The sequence below is a fragment of the Onychomys torridus genome, chromosome 6 (assembly GCF_903995425.1).
Source record: "Onychomys torridus chromosome 6, mOncTor1.1, whole genome shotgun sequence".
Lineage (NCBI taxonomy): Eukaryota > Metazoa > Chordata > Mammalia > Rodentia > Cricetidae > Onychomys > Onychomys torridus.
The window spans coordinates 50,124,153-50,145,698 of NC_050448.1; positions in this window are offsets into that span (position 1 = coordinate 50,124,153).

Here is a 21,546-nt window from a genome sequence, read left to right on the forward strand (position 1 = left end):
GTGGGGGGAGGATAACATACACATCCCCAAACAACCCAGCCTGTTGCTAATACAATGGTTTAGTCTTTGGAAACAGACAGTGAGGCTCCACCTCCAAGGACTACATCCATACAACTCATTGAATTTGGAGAAGTCAAGCTGGTGCCAACATAGAACTTTAACCTCTGTCTTCTAGTGTCTTTTGTGTGGGAAGGTACTCTACATGCTACAAAAAGAGAAGTTAGCAGGGATTTTACATATTTTAAATTTGTAAGTATTAATTTGTGGGATAGTCTTAAATTAGTCTATATTTGTGCAAGTAACTCACCTATGAATTGAAGACCCATAATTCACTTAGCCAGACAAAAATGCTGACCTCCATGAATTTTACAAAGCAATTGCATACTTACAATATATGACCAATCACTAAACAATTTGAAACAAATTCTCAAATAATCATGTGATACAAAGCTAGTTGTACATTTTATTATACTTTATTTCTGGTGAAGCTTTTATATTTGATAGACAACTACAAATATGGCTAAACTAGTAGTCCCCATGGGTAATCTTTCAGTCAGGTAATGAAAGGGAAGGTATTTGTTCACTCCATCCTTGCTTCACTGTTGTGTACTACATGAGGTGTATTCTAAAGGTGCATTCATTCTCAATTTTGAGAAATCGCTGCAATAGTGAAGACTAACACTGTCAATCTTGAATTTAAAATGACACATGAATCAGTCATATTTAGCAGGCACACTGCCAGAATATACTGATGATTTTTTTAAAACATAAAACAAGCCTCTAGTCTGTTTTGGCCTAATTTTAGAAAGCTTTGATTCTACCTACTTTAGTCATTACTATGTATGAAATCTTTTTGCTCCATCAACAATGTGTCATTATAAACATAAAATAGTAAGCTTTTCTGATAATATTCATCTATATGTATGACTCAAACTTTCAAATCATAATGGAGTCATACATAATGGAGGGCAATAGCTATGGTGTCTTCTCTGGTGTCTTGAGACAAGGGTCATCGAGTAACATTTTCAATGTCAGAGAGCACACTCAGAATGTGTCTAAGTTAACTTTACCCACAGATCTTGTTAAAAGGAAAGAGTCCTTGAGAAGGAAGGTTTTCAGTCATGATTCATGTCAGCTGTAATAACAAGCCTCCCTTTCAACTCTTCTAGTTGGTATTAGTGGACAGTAGAGGATACTTTCTAGATAGAAGGCATGTAGTCAAAAAGGAAAGATCTAATTTTTGGCTATTATACATAAACTGGAGTATTTAGAATCCCAGACATTTGTAAAAAATATCCATGCCTTCAAAGATCTCTCCACTCACACAACAATTATTGTTACAGTTTTACATGAATTGACAAATTTAAGTACAGAGAATTTGAGGATAACAAAAAGAAATACATTACTCAAAATGTTTGCTAGATACTGAGACATGGGTAAAAAAAAAAAAAAAAGGCTCGTGTATTAACATCCTGAGACACCAGTATGAACTGAAGCATGAGTTTTGAAAAAGTATTCTCTATGTATGCAGAACTCAGTAGATTTGTTTACCTGGCATTCAGAGTCAGTTTTAGACACAGAGTAGCAAACAATTATCCTGAATAGACAGGCACTTGTTACCAGAAAGTGTGTTAGCTGCCTTGCTGAATTAATGGAATATTTAATAACATACCATCCTATGAAATATTTATAATTTATTTAAAAATTAAATTTCATAATTTAATTTAAACATGAATTATATATGTATGTATATTTATATGGCTTTGATTTCTCAAGTAGACAGGTATTTTTTAAGAAGAATTCAATAACCTGATAGTATGTCTTACTTTTTCTTTATATTAATTTTAAACTGCATTTGTTTCGTAGATCAAGGGACAATACTGTGTATATGCCACATCACAGATGTAAAAGGCAAAGGGCAACTTAATAGAGTCCTTTATTTGCTTATACCATGTCAGACTCTGAGACTGAACTCAGAAATGAGGCTTGGTGGTAAGGTCTGCATGTTCTAGTTCACCCAGTTCAATGTTCATCGTAACCTTTTCATATCATCCTCATCACTAATCATTATACAGCTTTGAAACTAAAAATCAGACAATATACTTTCTTAAAATAAACCTGATAATTTCTACAAATCATAAATCTGCTCCACCAACTAACTTTGTCCCATTAAACTAATACAATTTCTGCAAGTAGAGATGTTCAGAAAATCATCTGTCAATGAAGTATTTAAAAATCTGGATGCTCATGATAACTTGACACAGTCGAGTACCAAATATGCCACTATTTCAATGTGTAAAATGTACTGGAATATTCTGTGTCAGCTCATCGCTTCTTGGGAAATAGATTGCAAATGATGTGTGAGGAGACAGGAGAAGGTTTGTATCATTACTACATGCTGCAATGCACATGGTTTTCTCTTGTTATTCTTCACATTTTACTGTTTCCAAGAAATGGGGGGGAAAGTTAAAAGAATAATCTTTGGAGAATGCAAGAGCAATAAATATGCATGAGCATTTTTCCAATTATTGTGGAAATGGCTTTGTATAATTTATTTTGGATTCTGCGTGAAGGTGTTATAATTACCAGATTACACGTGAGGTGCCTGCAGTTCTATGCACATTTTCCCATGTCAGTTGAAACTACAAAGTAAAAATAATGCATGCAGGAGAAAGGACATTTCAAATTATTTGTTGAAAAATGTAGCTTGTGTACTCATAGATATAAACAAGTGTGTATATAAAAATCATAAATCTCATTCATCGTCTCATGCTTGAAAACTGAATTAAGATTTTGCTCTATTTCTTGCTTTTCATGTGAGCCTCCTTCAGCTTCAAGAAGGATGGCAAATCAACTTATTGAAATTCTCACAAGAGCTTCATTGGAGTGGTATTGATATATCTCATTAGACCTCAAACCATAATTATAGTAATTTTTTCAACCATAAATTCTGGATCTATAAGGAAGCAAATATATTAGTGTATTGTTTTCTCTGTGTTAGTCCTGTTGGCATTCTCCCTCCACTCTCTTTCCCTCCCTCCCTCCCTCCCTCCCACACTCTCTCCCTCCCTCCTTCCATCCCACAATCTCTCCCTCCAATGCCTTGTCTCATTTTCCTTCCTCTTTTCTCCCTTCATGTTGTTCACCTCTCCCTTTTTGTATATTCCATTTCTTCAAGAGTTAATATTATTTTGATTTCTGCTGCTTCCATTTGATCTGCTGCTTCTCCAGTTTCACCTGAATGTTTTTACAAACCTGACCTATTATTCCCCTTTACATGACTATTGTTCCATGACTTCAGCGATTCACTAAAAACATTAGGCTCCTGTTTTTAAGTTTCAGAAAGAGACTAGTTTTTCATGATATAAATCATTGTCCAATACACATGTTGGGCTTGTATGCAAATCAAGATCCTCTAAAAGAACAGAAATGAGTGTGTGTGTGTGTGTGTGTGTGTGTGTGTGTGTGTGTTTGTGTGTGTGTGTGTTATTTAATTACGTATACTTATTCAACTATAGGCTGTGGTTCAGATTGTGCAGCAATGTCTATCCTCTGATGGAAAAGACAAGAATATGGAAATTATTTGTTTCAGGAGGTTGGGTGTCTCAGCACTCCCAATCTGATGATGGAGCTCTGGGTTTACAAAGAGCTGTTGATTGTCACTCCTTTGGAATCCAGAATAAGCCAGTTCTCATTATATTGACAGAATGTCTCAGCAACAGGATAGATGAACTTGTCAGAGAGAGTAAGGCAATTTAGGGTGGGTCTTTTCACCACAAATAATTTGAATGAGAACTAGGATGGTCATATGAAGAGGGAGTAAGTAGGGAGGAAGGGGAAGCCAGAAATTAGGTGATTATAATCTCAAAATAAAAGAAACAATCAAAATTTTCATTAAGAGAATCCATCAGAAATGTGCCCAGGAGCTTTGGTTTTAATTACAGATATAATGAACATGAAAACCAAATTAGTAATCACAGATTGAGAGACAGAGGTCTCTCAAATTAATAGTCCACTATGAGTAACCAAGGAAGAGATGGAGACCGGGAAGATGATAACTAGAGGAGAATTTTTTGTCATTTATTGTAACTTGAATATTGTTACTGTGCACAGTCTATGGTGTTCTACCTGAAAAAAAGTAACATTGAAAGCATATTTTTTGTGGAGTTTTACACTTACTTTTTTCTCTAAGATTTTCATTTTATGCATTACATAAGCCAGAGCTAAGCCTATGTGATTTCTGAATAGAAGGATTTTAGCATGCTAATAATAAGGGATTCTATACCGTAATGTATAGAAAGTCTAAACCATCTGACATTGGCTTGAATTTGAATATTGGCTTTAACTTACAGTGCTGAAGATTCTTATCTTTTCTGCTTGTGACTCGTAATTACAAAATGAAGGAAACTAATTCTGATTCATAGAGGTTTTGTGTTGATTTAATAAAATTCCTTAGCTGTGTGACTCTTGAACTCATGATTGCACGAATTAGTTTGTGTTTTTCATACATATTTAATAATACAATTCACTTTTGCAGGGATGTTTTAATTTAATATTTTATGAATTAATTCTTCTTCAAAGAAAAGTTAAGTCTTATATAATTCACAAAATTATTATTAAATATATTCAGACATGACAGGTTGGTAATAACATTTAATGTGTGGTATTTTTTCCCGACAAGTGGGCAGGTAGCATTGTAAGTAAATGTATGATATCAAGAAAAATATAAAGCGGTTGTTAACACTAGAGAAATGCTAATATTTTTCATCTGCATACTGCACCACTGATTAACTTTCCACCCAGCGTTAGAGAGTTGGATTACTGTCACACCTTAACCATTGTAAGCAGTGCTGCTATGACCGTGGGCACACGGACAAGTCATTAAAAGAACACCTCCAAAATTCTAGTACTGCAGGTAAGGGGTGTGAAGATTGTAGAACCCAGGCAATCCATAAATCTTGTGCAAGACTCTGTCTCCTAGAAATGTCAGAAGCTACACCTATAACTTTCCACACCATGACTGTCAAGTATGAACTGAACAAGGACAAGAACAGTTGACTTGCTAAAGGACACAAAAGGCAAGCCCACAAGGGATCTACCCTATACAACAAATTACAGACGGCTAAGGGATGCTGCCAGTGAGAGAAATAGGAATCGAAAGATTAGTTCACTTTCCTATGCAATACTAAACGGTCAAAACACACACAGACTGTGCAGGTTGTATTCGGGAATTTGTGTGTATGTAAACATGAATATATGCACGCAACAACCATTAATGAGAAAAGAGGCCATGAACTTGAAAGCATCCAGAGAATGGTATATGGAAGAGCTTTGAGGAATAAAAAGGAAGAGGGAGATGATATAGTTACACTATAATCTCAAAAAATTAAAGAGGTAAATTTAAAAAAAGCATTAAGTAGCCATTTAACATTTTTAATTTAAATGTAAATATAGATAGGATTTTTGCCTTTTCTCCTATTGCATCGTCTTGGATCCCATGTTAAAAACAAGTAAGTTTCAGTGCCTTTGACAGCCAGAGCTTTCTCCTAGTCTATTTCTTTGGTTTATACACCTTTCCATCTGTCTTTATGGTAGTGACATACTGTTTTGGTTATTGTATATTTAATGTAAGATTTGAAAGCAACTGGCATCAGTTCTCCAGCTTTATTTCTCACTTTTAATAATATGTTTTGCTTATTAAGAATCACTTGAAATTCTTTATAAATTTTATGGGGACATCTTATGTATATGGAAAAAAAACATTAGAATTTTGATTGAGAATTCACCAACAGATTGCTTAGAATAGTACTGAGATCTTAAAATATTCCTCCAATGTATGAATAAATTAAATAACTTTAATAAAATTTATTTACATAATTTTCAAGATTCTACAGCTGCGTTTTTCAAGTTTCAATATATGGTGTTTAAAAATATTTAATATTTGCCAGGCGGTGGTGGCTCACGCCTTTAATCCCAGCACTCGGGAGGCAGAGCCAGGCAGATCTCTGTGAGTTTGAGGCCAGCCTGGGCTAACAAGTGAGTTCCAGTAAAGGCACAAAGCTACACAGAGAAACCCTGTCTCAAAAAACCATATATATAATTTAAGTCATGTTTAGTTGTTTTTGTTTAGTTTGTTTTGTTTTGTTTTGTTTTTTTGAGACAGGGTTTCTCTATGTAGCTTTGCGCCTTTCCTGGAACTCACTTGGTAGCCCAGGCTGGCCTCGAACTCACAGAGATCTGCCTGCCTCTGCCTCCTGAGTGCTGCTGGGATTAAAGGCATGTGCAACCACCCCGGCCCTAGTGGTTATTTTAATAATTTTCTCTTTACACCATTAATATTGGATATGTTTTCTAGAACAATTTCACAATTAACACAAAGCATCCAACACTGACCAGGTGAAAATGAAAATAATTCATCTGATAAATAAACAACCTAGGGAAAAAGTGTTGGACTCAGGGATAAAACACGAAGGACTGTGGGAGACTGGCTTTCCAGTGGGGTGTGAGTTTTCCCTGGAGCTATTGTTGCATGTCCTTAGTCTCCCTGGATAAATATGTGGGATGTCAAGCACCCTAACTGAGATAGAGAAGTTATAAAGAATTGCACATGGATAATTGATTTAAAATAGGGTATCAGGTTATTGTAGAGAATATTTCCTTCAGAACACTAATGGGGAGGAGGAGTCAGTTTAACTAGGTCGTTTCAAAAAAGAAATACAGTTTATTTAGTGTGATAACATAAACAGTTCTCAAATTTGTTGTTTCATTTTTATTATATCATTTGTGTGTGTGTGTGTGTGTGTGTGAGAGAGAGAGAGAGAGAGAGGGAGGGAGGGAGGGAGGGAGGGAGGGAGGGAGGGAGACTGTGTGCAAATGGAGGTCAGAGAACAACTTGCAAGACATACTTCCCTTCTTCTGCTATATGGGTCCCTAGGATTGAACTCAGGTTGTTCAACTTGGGAGGGAGTTTCTTTTCCGGTCCATATTTTAAGAAATTCTAACACATACAGCCTTGAATTGAAACTATCAGTCCATTGTAGGATACTCTGATTTTCTAAAAGTTTGTAAGCTCATTAAGGAATTAGATCATAGATGGTTTTGAGTTAAATACAGAGTTTTTGGAAAATGATCTCACTTTCTTTCTTCAGCCTTTGGGCCAATATTAAATAAAGGAGGGTTTGCTCAACTGCCAGCATTACAATCACATGACACTCAGGCTGGTAACTGAGAGAGCTGACAGGGAGATAAAGTATGTAGTATACACATACAGGACAAAGGAATGACTCACTTCCTAGCTCGAGAGCAGTGGGACAGCAGATACCATCACAATATTCAGAATGTGATGCAATTGAACAGTGTCAGCTGTTATTTTGGGGAATATTTATATTAATATTCTCATAGTAGGGCTGACTTTGGGAATACAAATCATGAAAAGCCAAAGACACATCACTTCTGTGTCTGGGAACACACATGATAGATGGAACGAAAGAAAACTTTTGAAAAAAGTGTTTGTAAGTTGCTCTTGAAAATATACAATAGAAAAAAAATGATGACTTTAATGTTAGCCTTGTGATTTTCTTGCTCCCCTGTTGTCAAGCATATTTAAACTTAAGACTTGTCCAAGTCTTGGACCAATGATAACCAAATAGAAGTTTAAATTACAAGTACCTGGCTAAATGGTTTGTTTGGGGTTTTGTTTTTTGTTTTTTTTTTTTTTTTTTTTTTTTTTTTTTTTTTCCTGATTCTCTGTGAAGTAATCCAGAGAAGTGAAATTAAAACGTTCGATCTGAGGAACTGATGGTACCTTCAAGGAGGATATGCTAACATGTGATCAGAGTGGAATGTAGCTTCAGATTTGGTTAGTATGTGTTCATTGAAGTTTTCATGCTACTATTATTCTGTTTTGTTTTGTTCATCTTTCAAAATCTTTTGTCAAACTTGCCTGTTTCATCAATGTCTTTCATGGACTGGAAGGTGAAGAGAAAAAGCAATAGCATTTGTTTACAAATTCCTTCCTCATTTTGATAGTCATAGCATTTATACTTTGGTTGCTATATTTTTATAATTTCCCTTACTAAACAATTTCACATTCATCTTTGTTTAATTTGAATAAATTCATCTTCTTACTGAATTCTGTTATGTTTTGTGCTTTATTTTTCAATAAAAGTAATTGGAGGGTATTTAAGTTCCAATCCTGAATAATTTTGTTATTCACTGGACACATACTCAAAATATAGACTATGTAGGGAGAGTGTATTAAAGGATTTCATGCTCCTGTTTCTGTTATTCTATGTGAATCTTCCATTCCCAAAACCTCATGTTTGTCTCCTCTGTTTTTTAACTTTCCTTAGATACTGATTAAGTGTATACATAAAGCACACTAAACTCAGCCTTAAATTTCAGTAAGAAGTTATATATACTTTTCTGTGATACACTTGACCCCACAATTTTTGATTAAAATTTGGGTTTCAACTTAGGATCTGATCATTTTTGTGCTTAATCAAATGTTAGGATTAGAGTTGTACCCTGCTTCTGATGATCTTATTAAACCATTATTTCTGATGATCTAGTGCATATGTTAACAGCTCACCTACTTTACATCTGAGACTGAATTATGTTCCTTCCAGATAAACATATGAAATCCTGTGTAATTCTGACTGCATTTTTATAATCAGAGAGGAGAGAGAGAAACATCAAGAAGGAAGGGGAAAACATATTGGGCGGGGAGGCAGGTATGAAGGAGAGACACATAAAGACACAGAAATTCCAGCCATGGAGACATAATGTAAATAGAAATTTTAGAGACAGATTAAAATAATTTTCTTAAGTATTTATAGTAGTATACTTTAGATGTCAGTAACAAAGATAATGAAATTTTATAGTAAGAGTCTTTGAGGCTTAGAATCTTAGGCTTCAGATATATCCTTGCCTATGCTTATGTGTCATATATACAGGTCTAAATAGTAAATGTGGGTCAGAGTAATAAAACACATACACATGTTCTTTGTATTTCTCAGGCATATAAAAAAATTAATATCCTCACTAGAGTTATAGAATAATATAGGCTAACTTATGATGTAAAACTACTACTGTCACACTTTAAAATGTATTTTTTCTATACTGTTTGGTTTCTCGAAAAAAATTGATTTTGAACACTTAGTTCTAGAGGATATTAAAATAGCCTTAATCAAGTAAATAATATTACAATAGTAAGATATAGATATGAATATTTTAAAAGATATATTTTGCCACAATAATATGTATTCTTTTGCTAATTTAATGCAAAATTTAAAATTGAGAAAAGTAAAATTAGAAATATTTTTCCACAAAATTACTTGTTAGATTAATGTGTAAGTCAGTGTTCTCCAGAGGAACTGACTGAATGAATATATATATATATATATATATATATATATATATATATATATACAAGCATATACGTGTGTGTATGTACATGTATCATTTATTAGAGTGTCTTACAAGCTGTAGTGCAGCTATTCCAACAGTGGCTGTCTACTTATGGGAAGTTCAAGGATCCAGTAGTTCTTCAATCCTTGAGGCTATATATGTTAGATGGTCTTCAAAATATGCCAGATTATGGAAGTGTAGGTTCTAATATCAGTGGAGGTATGAGCTTGCCAGTGAGAATGAGGGCAAGGGAAGCAGACAAAGAGCAAACACATACTTTCCATGTCCTTTTTATATACTACTACCAGAACATGTAGGGTCCAGATATAGGGTTTGTTGTCCCACCTCAAAGGGTTCAATCAAGAAAATGCCCTCACAGGTGCACCCCAGCACTTTGGCTTTAGTTAATTTAGATATAATCAAGAAGACAACAAAAAATAGCCATCACAAATCCCCTTGACAACTTGACACACAAACATGCATGCACACACACACACACACACACACACACACCACTCACTTACATAATTTATACTTTCTAACTGAAAACAAAGCAGATCATAATTACATTTAACATAAATATGTCATTTACAACTAAAATGTGTTATATAACTTAGAATGATTGGAAATGTCCCTTGAGGGGCAGTCTTTTAAATTATCAAAACTTGAATATGATAACCTATGATAGTATCTTAACTTATGTTGATATTTACATGATAACAAAATCAGGGAAAGAAAACACTAATAACTGTATGGTTACATTCTTAACAGAATAAAACAGAAATACTGTTTTCCAATTATAATCCTCTTTTTTTTTTTTTTTTTTTAACAACTGGTCTCATAGTCTTACTTGGTGTTTATAACTTTCTTCCTCTGCTACCCATTCTGTATTTCTTTCTCTCAGCTTTAGCAAGTACATTAAAAGTCTTAGATCTTTTCCTGGGGACGGCATTTCTTCCTTGGAGTCTATATCTTTGCCAACTGCCTGTTTTTGGTTGTAGTAATTTTTCCTCGATTTAATCATGGGATATTGTAACACCAAGAGATGCACTAAAGGATCTCTTGCACTCCAGACATAGTTTTGCTTGATTTCTTTGGAGAGAACCAATCCCTTCATTATCTGGATCAACCACCCCTACTAACACTATTATCCCTTCCTTCGCCTGCTGCATTAAGGGCATCAGAAACACAAAATGGACATGGGGAAGTATGAGTTTGTGGAAGGTTTGTTGTGTCTCCTGTCATGAGTACTCCCTAATTTGGAACCCAAACTTACAGGCCAGCAGAACTATGGTCAAGGGAACAGGAAGTGGGTCACTAGGGTTAATAGTGAAGGCAACCTTTCCCTTTCCAACTCCTTGATTCTTGAAACTGTGAGTATTGTCTATTTGAGAAATTATAACACATATTGAACTCTGATTCAAAGCATAACTAGCGTCTAGAGAACCCTGACCCATCGCTGAATAGTAATCATTTCTGTAACTGTGTCTTCAAAAGGCCATTCCATCATTCTTCCCAGTCAGCTGCTGCAGGATGATGAGGAACGTTGAAAGAGCGTTGGCCAACTGTTGCACTTCTCTGGATGTGAAGTGAGTTCCTAGGTCAGAAGCAATGCTGTGTGGAATACCATAATGATGGATAAGACATTTTAAAAGTTCACAGATGGTACATTTGGAAGAAGCATTGCACACTGAAAATGAAAATCCATAACTAAAATAAATATCTTTTCCAATAAGGACAAATCATTGTCTTTTCCATTAAGGAAGTGGTCCAGCATAATCAATGTGCCACCAGGTTGCTGGCTAGTCTTCCTGGGAAATGGTGCCATATATAAGGCTCAGTATTGGTCTCTGTTGTCAGTAGGTCTGGCCTGCAGCAGCAGATATAGGTAGATTAGCCTTGATGAGTGGAATTTCTTGTTGTCAGGCCCATGTGTTACCTCCATATGAGATTGTTAAACAATGACAGAAATAACTGGGGCAACAGACTGATTATGCACAGAACAGGTCATCCTATGTACTTGATTGTTACTGAACGACTCCTTTGCTTAACTATTCTTCTGATGTGTGTTTCCATGGGACAGAATAATTATCTTACCCTTCGTTCATCAGGGAGATCTATCCAAATAATTCTCTAAATACCATTCTCACTAATTTCAAAATCATGCTCCCCTCAAGTCCCGGATCATTGAATCAATCCATTGGTTACAACTCATGAGTAAGTAAGCAATCAAGCAATCATACATCTGGCCATTTCCAATCACCATAATGTCATCAATGTAGTGGACCTGTCAGATATTTTGTGGAAGAGAGACAAACTATCAAGGACCCTTAAAATAAGTTATGACACAGGCTATATAGTTAGCATCTCCTTGAGTTAAAATTATAAATATGTCTTTTTCATGGCATAGTCCAATTTTGAGGCCCATGCCACAAGAGAGAGCCCATGCTGATACTTCCTGAATGGCCAGGAACCAGAGGCTGGTGAAAAAAGTCAATATAATGTTTCCTAATGATATTCTGCTATACTCATAGACCAGAGCCTAGGCCAAATGTTATCAATGAAGATTCTTCTATCCACTGATGGGAACAGATGCAGCAAAACACAACCAAACATTAGGCAGAGCTCAAGGAACCCCATGGAAGAGGGGATAGGAGGATTGTATGAACCAAAGCGGTCAAGAACACAAGAACATAGCCCACAGATTCAACCAAGCAGGATTCATAGGGAATCACAGAGACAGAAGGGGCAAACATGGAGCCCAGATAAGTCTGATCTAGGTCTTCTACATATACATTATGTTTATATAGCATGTTTTTCTTGTAGAACTCTTAACAGTGGGAATGAGGGTTGATTCTGACTCTTTTGACTGCTCTTGGGACCCTTTTCTTCCTACTGGGTTGCCTCATCCAGCCTTGATATGAGGGGCTTTTGCCTAATTTTATTGTAATGTGTTAAGTATTCAGTTAATATCTATGGGATTCTTGCTCTTTTCTGCAGGAAAGTGGAGGAACAGTGGATCTGGGGCAGAGGAGAGGGGGAGAGCAGGTGGGTGATGGGAAGACTGGAGTTAAGAAAAACTACAGTGGGCATGTAATGTATGAAAGAAGGAAAAGGAACTGTGAAAGTATACTGCTGGCCTTTCCCGCTGAAAGCAATTTTCTTCTGGTGGTACTTATAGCCCGGTAATGAGAAAAGCACATTTGCCCTATTAATAGCTACATATCATGTACTAGAAAATATGTTGAAATGCTCAAGTACATATATCATATCTGGTACAGAAACTGCAATAGGAGTCATTACTTGATTAAGTTTGCTGTATATAACTTTCATTCTCCATGTTCCTTCTCACTTTGGCACAAGCCAAATAGGATAGGTAAAGTGAGATGTAGAGGGAACCACCATCTCTACATTTTTCAAATCCTTGATGGTATCAATTATTTCTGCGGTTCCTCAATAGATTCAATGCTGGTTTGGGTCCACTATTTCCTTTAGAGACAACTCTAAAGGCTTCTCTTTATCATTTCTACTTATAAAAGCCCTAATTCTACAGGTCAGGGAACCCATGTAGGAATTACGCCAACTTCTAAGAGTACCTTTTCCAATTATATAATATTAAACTGGGGAAATAACCAGATGGAATCTGAGACTCACTGGACTCAACTGTGAGGTAGACTTCAGCCAAAATTCTTTTTTTTTTCATTTTTCTTTATTAAGAAATTTTCTACTCAATCTACATACTATCTACAGATACCCCCTCCTCCTCCTCCTTCCTCCCACCCCCTGCCCTCTTTTCCCAAGCCACCTCGCATCCCCACATGCCCCAAATTGAGGTCTCCCATGGGGAGTTAGCAGAGCCCAGGACACTGAGCCTAGGCAGGTCCAAGCCCCTTTCCACTACACCAAGACTGTGCAAGGCATCACACCACAGGCACTGGATTCCAGATGCCTGCCCGTAGACTAGGGGCAGAATCCGATCTCCCTGCTTGGGTTTCCCCCAAACAATTAGAGCCAAACAACCTTCTTCCATATTCAGAGGGCTTAGTCCAGTCCCATGGGGGCTCCAAAGCTTCTAGTCCACAGTTCATGGGCTTCTACTAGTGTGGCTGGTCATCTCTACACATCCTCCCATCATGATCTTGATGTCCCTTCCCTGCAGTATCTCTCCTCTCTCTCATCAATTGGATTCCCAGAGCTCAGCCTGGTGTTTGGCCATGGATCTCTGTATCTGCCTCCATTAGTCACTGGACAAAGGCTCTATGATGACAGCTATGTTATTTGCTAGACTGGTCACCAGAGCAGACTGGTCCAGGCAACCTCTGTACCACTGCCAGTAGACCAAGGTGGGGTCAACCTTGTGGATTTCTGAGAACCTTACCAGCACCCTGCCTCTTCCTATTCCCATGATGTCCTCATCTATCATGGTTTCTCCCTCCCTGCCCTCCCACTCTGTCCCTGTTCCAGCTTGACCCTCCCATTTCCCTATGCTCTCATCCCCCACTCCTCGCCCTCTGCCACCCTCCACACCTAGTCCGCTCATGTAGATCTCATCTACTTCTCCTTTGCAGGGTCATCCATGTGTCCCTCCTAGTGTCTTTCCCTGTTAGCTAGCCTCTCTGGAGTTGTGGGTTGCAGTCTGGCCATCCCTTCCCTCACATCTAGTATCCACTTATGAGTGAGTACATACTATGTTTGTCCTTCTGAGTCTGGGTTACCTCACTCAAGATGATATTTTCTAGTTCCATCTATTTGGCTGCAAATTTCATGATATTTTTTTTACTGCTGGTTAGTACTCCATTGTGTATATATGCCATATTTTCTTTATCCATTATTCAGTTGAGGGGATCTAAGTTGTTTCCAGGTTCTTGCTATTATGAATAATGCTGATACTTACATAGTTGAGCATGTCCTTGTGGTAATATTGAACATTCCTTGGGTATATGCCCAAGAGTGGTATAACTGGGTCTTGAGGAAGACTTATTCTCAAATTTCTGAGAAACTGACATACTGATTTCCAGAGTGTCAGCCAAAATTCTATTAATCATCTGACCTATATGAGCTCCTGGTCAAGCTGCTATGGACATTGCTTTGTCTATGCTGCCCATTATGATAACTATAATTACCTTGTCTCTGGCAATTAAGTGCTGCCACCTGGCCCCTGCTATCCGGGGACCCAATTAAACTCATCATATTTTATTCATCAAACTGGGCAGTAGCATTTTTGACCATAAGATCTGGCACAAGGAATGGGAATACAACAAAGCTCTTCAAATGTCCTGGTGCCCCTCTTACTATTTTGTGTCTTATAGCATTAGTGAAGATTTTATACATCATACCCACTCTAGAATTACAATTATTTCTCTGATCTTTAAAATCCATTCATCAACAATATGCCAAGGAAAATAAGGCATCTTTAACTCCTTTGCACTTGGTCATCATTTGAAAAAAGCTTCAGGAAACCAGTCAAGCAAACTTTTACCACTCTAGTTAACAGACTCCTGTAGGCAGGCCTGACTACCGTCTATTGGGCCAAGAAGTGATTTACTGTCCTCCCTTACCTAGGCTCTAGGCCCTAGGTCTAGGGGGGCAACCCATGCCCTGCTACCCCCACCCATTGCAGGCCCATTTGCAGGGCAGCGGGCAAGACTCCTATGGGCAGTCAGTCCTTCCCACCACCACCTCACATGGACCCTGCAATGTAAAAGTCCCACTCTCCCTGCAAATCCACCCATCCCTCTGAGACTCCAGCAGCTTCCTAAGACAAAAACACCATTTCCACCAATTGGAGGAAAATAAGGGTCGACTCCAGTACAAGAATACATCCAACAGCAGGGAGAACAATATGGTACCATCAGAACCTAGCAGATCTACTACAGCAAGACCTGAATATCCCAACATAGAAGAAACAGAAGAAAATGACCTTTAAAATGACTACATAATGATAATACAGGTCAGCTGGGTAGTGGTGGCGCACGCCTTTAATCCCAGCACTGGGAAGGCAGAGGCAGGTGAATCTGTTTGAGTTTGAGGCCAGTCTGGTCTACAAAGTGAGTTCCAGGAAAAGCACAAAGCTACACAGAGAAACCCTGTCTTGAAAAACAAACAAACAAACAAAACAAACTAACAAAAGATGATACAGGTTATTGGTGAAATTATTAAGGCCATTCCACGTAGTCAAAAGGGAGGTTTATTTTGTGGGGTAACTTACAAATGAAGGGGTAGGTTGCAGGGTCTGGCAAAGGTATAGGGTAGTCCGGCGGCGGTGTTCTCTGGAGAACTCTGCTCGGTCCACCTCCAGCGTCCGGCATCCCGGAACCAAGAGAGCCACCTCTTCCTGCTCCTTGGTCTTCCACTCCCTCCTCTGCCCCGCCTTGTGGGCATGATCATTACTGAAGCCTCAATGGAGGTTGGAACTTCCAGGCCAATGCTGGGATGGCTATCCACTACAACAGGTCTTTAAAGAGGAAATAAAAAAATCCCTTTAAAGAAATTAAGGAAAAGACAAAAATAAATTTGGAGAAATAAATAAATCTCTTAAAGAAAGTCAAGAAAAAGCAATTAAACAGATGAATGAAACAGTTCAAGACTTGAAAACTGAAATAGAGGCAACAAAGAAGACACAAACTGATGGAATCCTAGAAATGGAAAATCTGAGTAAACAAACAGGAACTACAGATGCAAGCACAACCAACAGAATGCAAGAAATGAGGAAAGAATCTCTGGCATTGAAGATACAATAGAGGAAATAGATTCATTTGTCAAAGAAAACATTAAAGCCAATAAAGTCATAACACAAAATGTCCAGAAAATCTGGCACACCATGGAAAGACCAAGGCTAAGATTAAATAGGGATAGAAGGAGAAAATACCAGCTCAAAGACACAGAAAATACATTCAAAAAAACCATAGAAGAAAACTTCCTTCTAAAGAAGGAAATGCCTATGAAGATACAAGAAGCTTAGAGAACACCAAATAAACTAACCCCCCCCAAAAGTCCACTTTCTACATAATAATCAAAACACTAAACATATACCCTCTCAACATAATAATCAAACCAGGAAACATACAGAACAAAGAAAGAATTTTAAGAGATGAAAGGAAAAAGGCCAAGTAACACATAAAGCAGACCCATCAGAAAAACATCTCACTTCTCAATGGAGACTATAAAATCCAGAAGATCCTGGTCAGATATTATGCAGACACTGAGAGATCACAGGTACCAGCCCAGACTATTATACCTAGAAAAACTCTCGATAACCATAGATGGCGTAAACAAGATAGTCCATGATAAAACAAGATTTAAACAACACCTAGCCACAAATCCAGTCCTGTAGAAAGCATGAGGAGGAAAAATCCAACCTAAGGAAGTTAGGTGCACCCACTATAAGCAGTAAAGCATATTCTTAGCATTAATGAGGTTCTGGGTTCAATACAAAGAACCAAATGAAGATGAATAACTTATTTGGAAAATAGTATTTGATGGAACCTTAATATTATTAATGTACATATATATTGAAGGGTACTGACATAGGCTTCAAGGAATTATTTACTTCTGTTGTTATCAAATGTGATCCTAGGAATTCTTGACAATGCACAGGCAAATGACCAAGAACTAGACTTAGCTCATAGATGTAAATAAGATACATTAATATCACTATTTTATATATATATTTCTCTCCATTGACAATGAAATACCATTATATTTTAATTGTTTTCAAATATTGAATAAGCTTTGGAAAATAAATATTCAATTATTTGTGTTTCAAATGAAAATTCACCAAGAGTCTTCACTTAATGATTTGCTCATAATTTTAAATGTGTGTATGTTTTTTGCATGTATTTCTTATCCATACCTGACCAAAAAACATATTGAAAACAAAGTTCCTACATGTTAAGCACATGCTAGATGTTCAGTAGAAAATATTGGAAGAAAAGAATAAGTATAAATCAATGAGCTCAAGTTTTTGCTTTGGGAATTAGTCCTAAGTTTATAGTTCAAATATATACTGATAGGATGTTCAAAAAACCATGTTTCACCTTCATTGAACTGAGAAAATGTATTAACTTTTCTTTTTGATGCATAAAAATAGTCCCTAATAGCATTTTTCTTGTATTGTCAACAATAGCTCCAGATTGTCTTTGAATAAAAATTTTAAGCTTCAGGTTTTCTTGTACTTTGAATGCATTGTGCTTTTTTTTTTTTGATTCATTCACATCATAGGGTACAATTTGGCAAGCAATAATTTACCCAGGAATAAACAAAACGAGATTCAGAAATCTAGGAGACACATGTGTGGCATGTTTTATTCTAACAAGTTAATTTTTTTTATTAGGAAAAAAAATGAACGCCAGGAATTCACTTTAGCTCTTACAATAAATTTCATTCAACTGTCTTCAAAATTGAGAAATGTTTTGTCAAGCATTTAAATAAGAAAAATACTTGTTATAAACATCTAAGCTGAATAAGAATAGGGTATTGCAATTTATGTGTGTAAATTCTAGGAGGTCAAATCATCCATTGTCTATATACTAATAAATGGATGCATATTCATTGAAATGATGATGAGTTTCTAGAACTTTTGAAGTTTCAGTACTGTTAGGAACAGAAAGTTAGATATAACTATGGATGGGCTGAGAGAAAGGGATAAAACCGTCGCTAAAAAGTTAAATTAAGTGGCTCAGTTGTCAATGTTAAGACAGCATGCTCTCAGAAGCTCCACTCATAAAGCAGGCAGGTTAAACCCTTCCTTGTAGTCTGTTATGATATGTATGTAAGTACTTTTTATCATGATTTATCACATGTCAAAATACTGAAATTTAACATAGTACTTTGAAGGCTTTCTTATGCATCAAGAAACACTTTCTATTCTTTTATTGATAATGATGATGATTAATTTAGACAGATTTAGTTTTGTTAGTGGGTTTCCTAAAAGGCTACTTAGAACCACTTAGAATACTTCAGGAGTGTTCCAGATTATACTTTTTCATTAGTCGGGATCTTTGGAAAACTGAGGCCAAGATAGGATTAAATATGAAAGTACGTTATTGATAAGACCCTGTGCTATAACCTGAATGTTAGTTCACTTGAAAAATCATACATTGAGACTTAGTACTCAGTGTAATAATGTGGATAAGCATGGCATTTGTGGGATACTATCTTGTGATGGCAAGGCCTGTGAACACCAATACTATTTTTTTATCATAAAGATTAGAGAGATTTGTTGGTCCTCTCAATCATAAAGATGATTTCTATAATTAATTATCCCTCTCCAGACAGCACATATGATGGTAATAATGTTCTTAGGCTTCCTCACATCCAGAACTGTAAGAAATTGATGTATTTAGCTGATCAACAAGCTAGGTTGTGATGATTTTGTTAAGAAAGCCTAAATGTAGTAAGATACCATGGTGGGATAAATGATAATGTGGGGAAAACCTGAATTATCAACCATTCTGCCAGCCTTTTTCCTGGGGAAGGAAAAAGACCATTTCAATGTCTAAGCAAAGGGCGATTAGATCTTCTAGCAATCCAAACACCAACGTCACCAGAATTCCAGATTTACTCAGAAACTTCACATCAGCATTCTTGACAGCGATGGTTTTCAGAGTAAAACAGCTTGTGTCTTCTATCTAATTGCTTTTGCTATAGTTCAATGTTTAAAAGACCAATTTACCAACATTTTCTCTAGCTCAATTAAATGAGTTCAAATGGCATATTTAGCAGTAGAATCAACAATAAATTATCAGTAGATTCTGTTTTACAGGTATCCTTATAACATTTGCAGTTGTTCTTTATAGATTCACTTTCCAACTCATGTTTTACCATGATAAATTTACTTTGAATATCTCACCTTCAGTTTCCAAATAATTCTTTATATTCTTATGATATATTTGAATTGAAATTTGTATGACACTAATATATGCTATGAAAATGGCACAGACTCTATGTAGTTAAAGTCAACAAAATGTCATTTGTAGCAAGTAGAAAATAATTGAACATATGGAGAGTAAATGTAAGAGCTGGGACCCTAGTTATCTTCTTTTACTGCAATCCTGGTGAGCTGGTGAGGATTCAGGTGAAAAAAAATCATGTATTGAGACAGTCAGACACAAGAAAATCTTAATAAGAATGGTAGTAAAGATCAGGTATTAAATATCAATCCAGATTCATTTTATTCTTAAAAAGTTTCTGATGAAGCAGAAAAAAAAAAAAAAAAAGGTCAAATATATTTTAACACTGTGGGACAGAGAAGAAATGGCCATCAATACGATGAAAGAATGAACCTTATTAGATTCTGATATTCCTTGTGTTCAGGTTGAAGATTAGATAGGGTTTTAATGAAATTCTCAAGAACTGTGCTTAAACATACATATTTTAGGGATGAAACAGAGGTAATGTGCAAGTGAAGATGCCTTTAAGAGGTTGCAGAACTTTTTGTTGCATATTTGCTAAGTGGGAAAGGCAAACATGAATGTTCCTATTATTATGCAAAAAAGCCTCTCAGGACTGTCCATTTGTGAAGTAATAAGAACAGATAAGTTATTTACAAGCTTACCAGAGCTTTGTGGAAATCAATTCCTTAAGAATTCTTAGCTAGTCACAAGTCTTACATGTATTTTATTTTATTATTTTTTGAAAAATAAGAACAACAATGAATATAAAGGTAAGTTAATTCTCTTTTGCAACTAGCTTGTATTTTAAAGAAGAATATTATTTAATATGTTTAATAAATTGAAAATAATTAAGCATTTAAATATAACAGAAGTATATATTTAAAATATAAGACATATTCAAATGAATCCTAGCAGAGAGATACTCTCATGAGTGATATAAGGTTGAAAAGCTATTATAAGTTTGCAAATGAATACTATTTGATTTATACTTTTTTTCCAATATGAAATAGAAAAGGCAATTTATGGAGTTTCAACTTTCTCTTGAAGTTTTAAATATGTTGTCTTCTCTTATTCTGAAATGAATAAATTAAACAATAAAACACATTAAACTTATACATTACCTAATTCTACATATTCTTGCCAGCTGTTCACATTTTATTGAGTAATTCATTATCAGTGTGCTAGCATATTTGTGTTGATGAATCACACTGTTATATAAGTAGAACAAATGTGTCCTGGTGATGTATTAACTCAATAACTCAGAAGCAAGCAGAAATAAAGGATTTGAGAAAGGTTCAATATGACTGCTTTTTAAATACATTGCATGTAACATTTAATAGGTTGTACAATGATGACTCAATCATAACTGTTTCAATACTTCTGTTTTATATGGGGATATTTTAAAGATGAAAACAATGGAATTTAACCCTGACATCTATATTTACAATTTTCTCTGGAAATTTGTTTCCATGTATGAACAAATTAGTCCCCAGGGTAGAGAGACCTTTTTTTTTTTTTTTTTTTTAGGGATTATTAAGTACTTTGTTTAGTAATATGCAAATAAGTTTATTTGAGATTACATTGGGTTTATAGCATAAGGTATAGCATGACATGAACCTCACTGTAAGAGCACACATTGTCAAACTTTCCCATGCTTTGTCCACCATCAGTTCACATTAAATTCTATAAAATCAACATTTGTACATTCATGTTGTTTTGAATCTCGTTTCAAATGTTTGTCTTCTGTTTATCTTATTCCATTTATCATGTTAAATTCATGTTGTTGAAAAATGACAAGATTCTGTTCTTTCAAGTGGCTGAATAGTACCATTTTGTGAATTGTAACACTATTTAGTTCATGCATTTATTTGTTATGGAATGTGTGTAATATTTTGTTTACTAATGTCATGTTGTAACACCACACAGGAGTAAGACTGACTTGGTTATATTCCTAATGAAATATCCCTTGATTCTATGGCAGTTCTGTTATTAGTTAAAAAATATAAAAATAAAAATAAAAAAGCAAACAAACAAAATAGACCATTTCTCACACCAGCAACATGAATGTATATTACCATTAACTATGTGTAATGCTTCCCTATTCACATTCTATCTAGTACTGCATATTTTTAATCTTGTATAATGGCCATCCTGTTAGCAAGACACGATGTCTCATTGGTTTATATTTGGTTGTATTTTCTTGAAGACTAATACTCTTAGTCATCTTTCCATATACTTGTTGGTC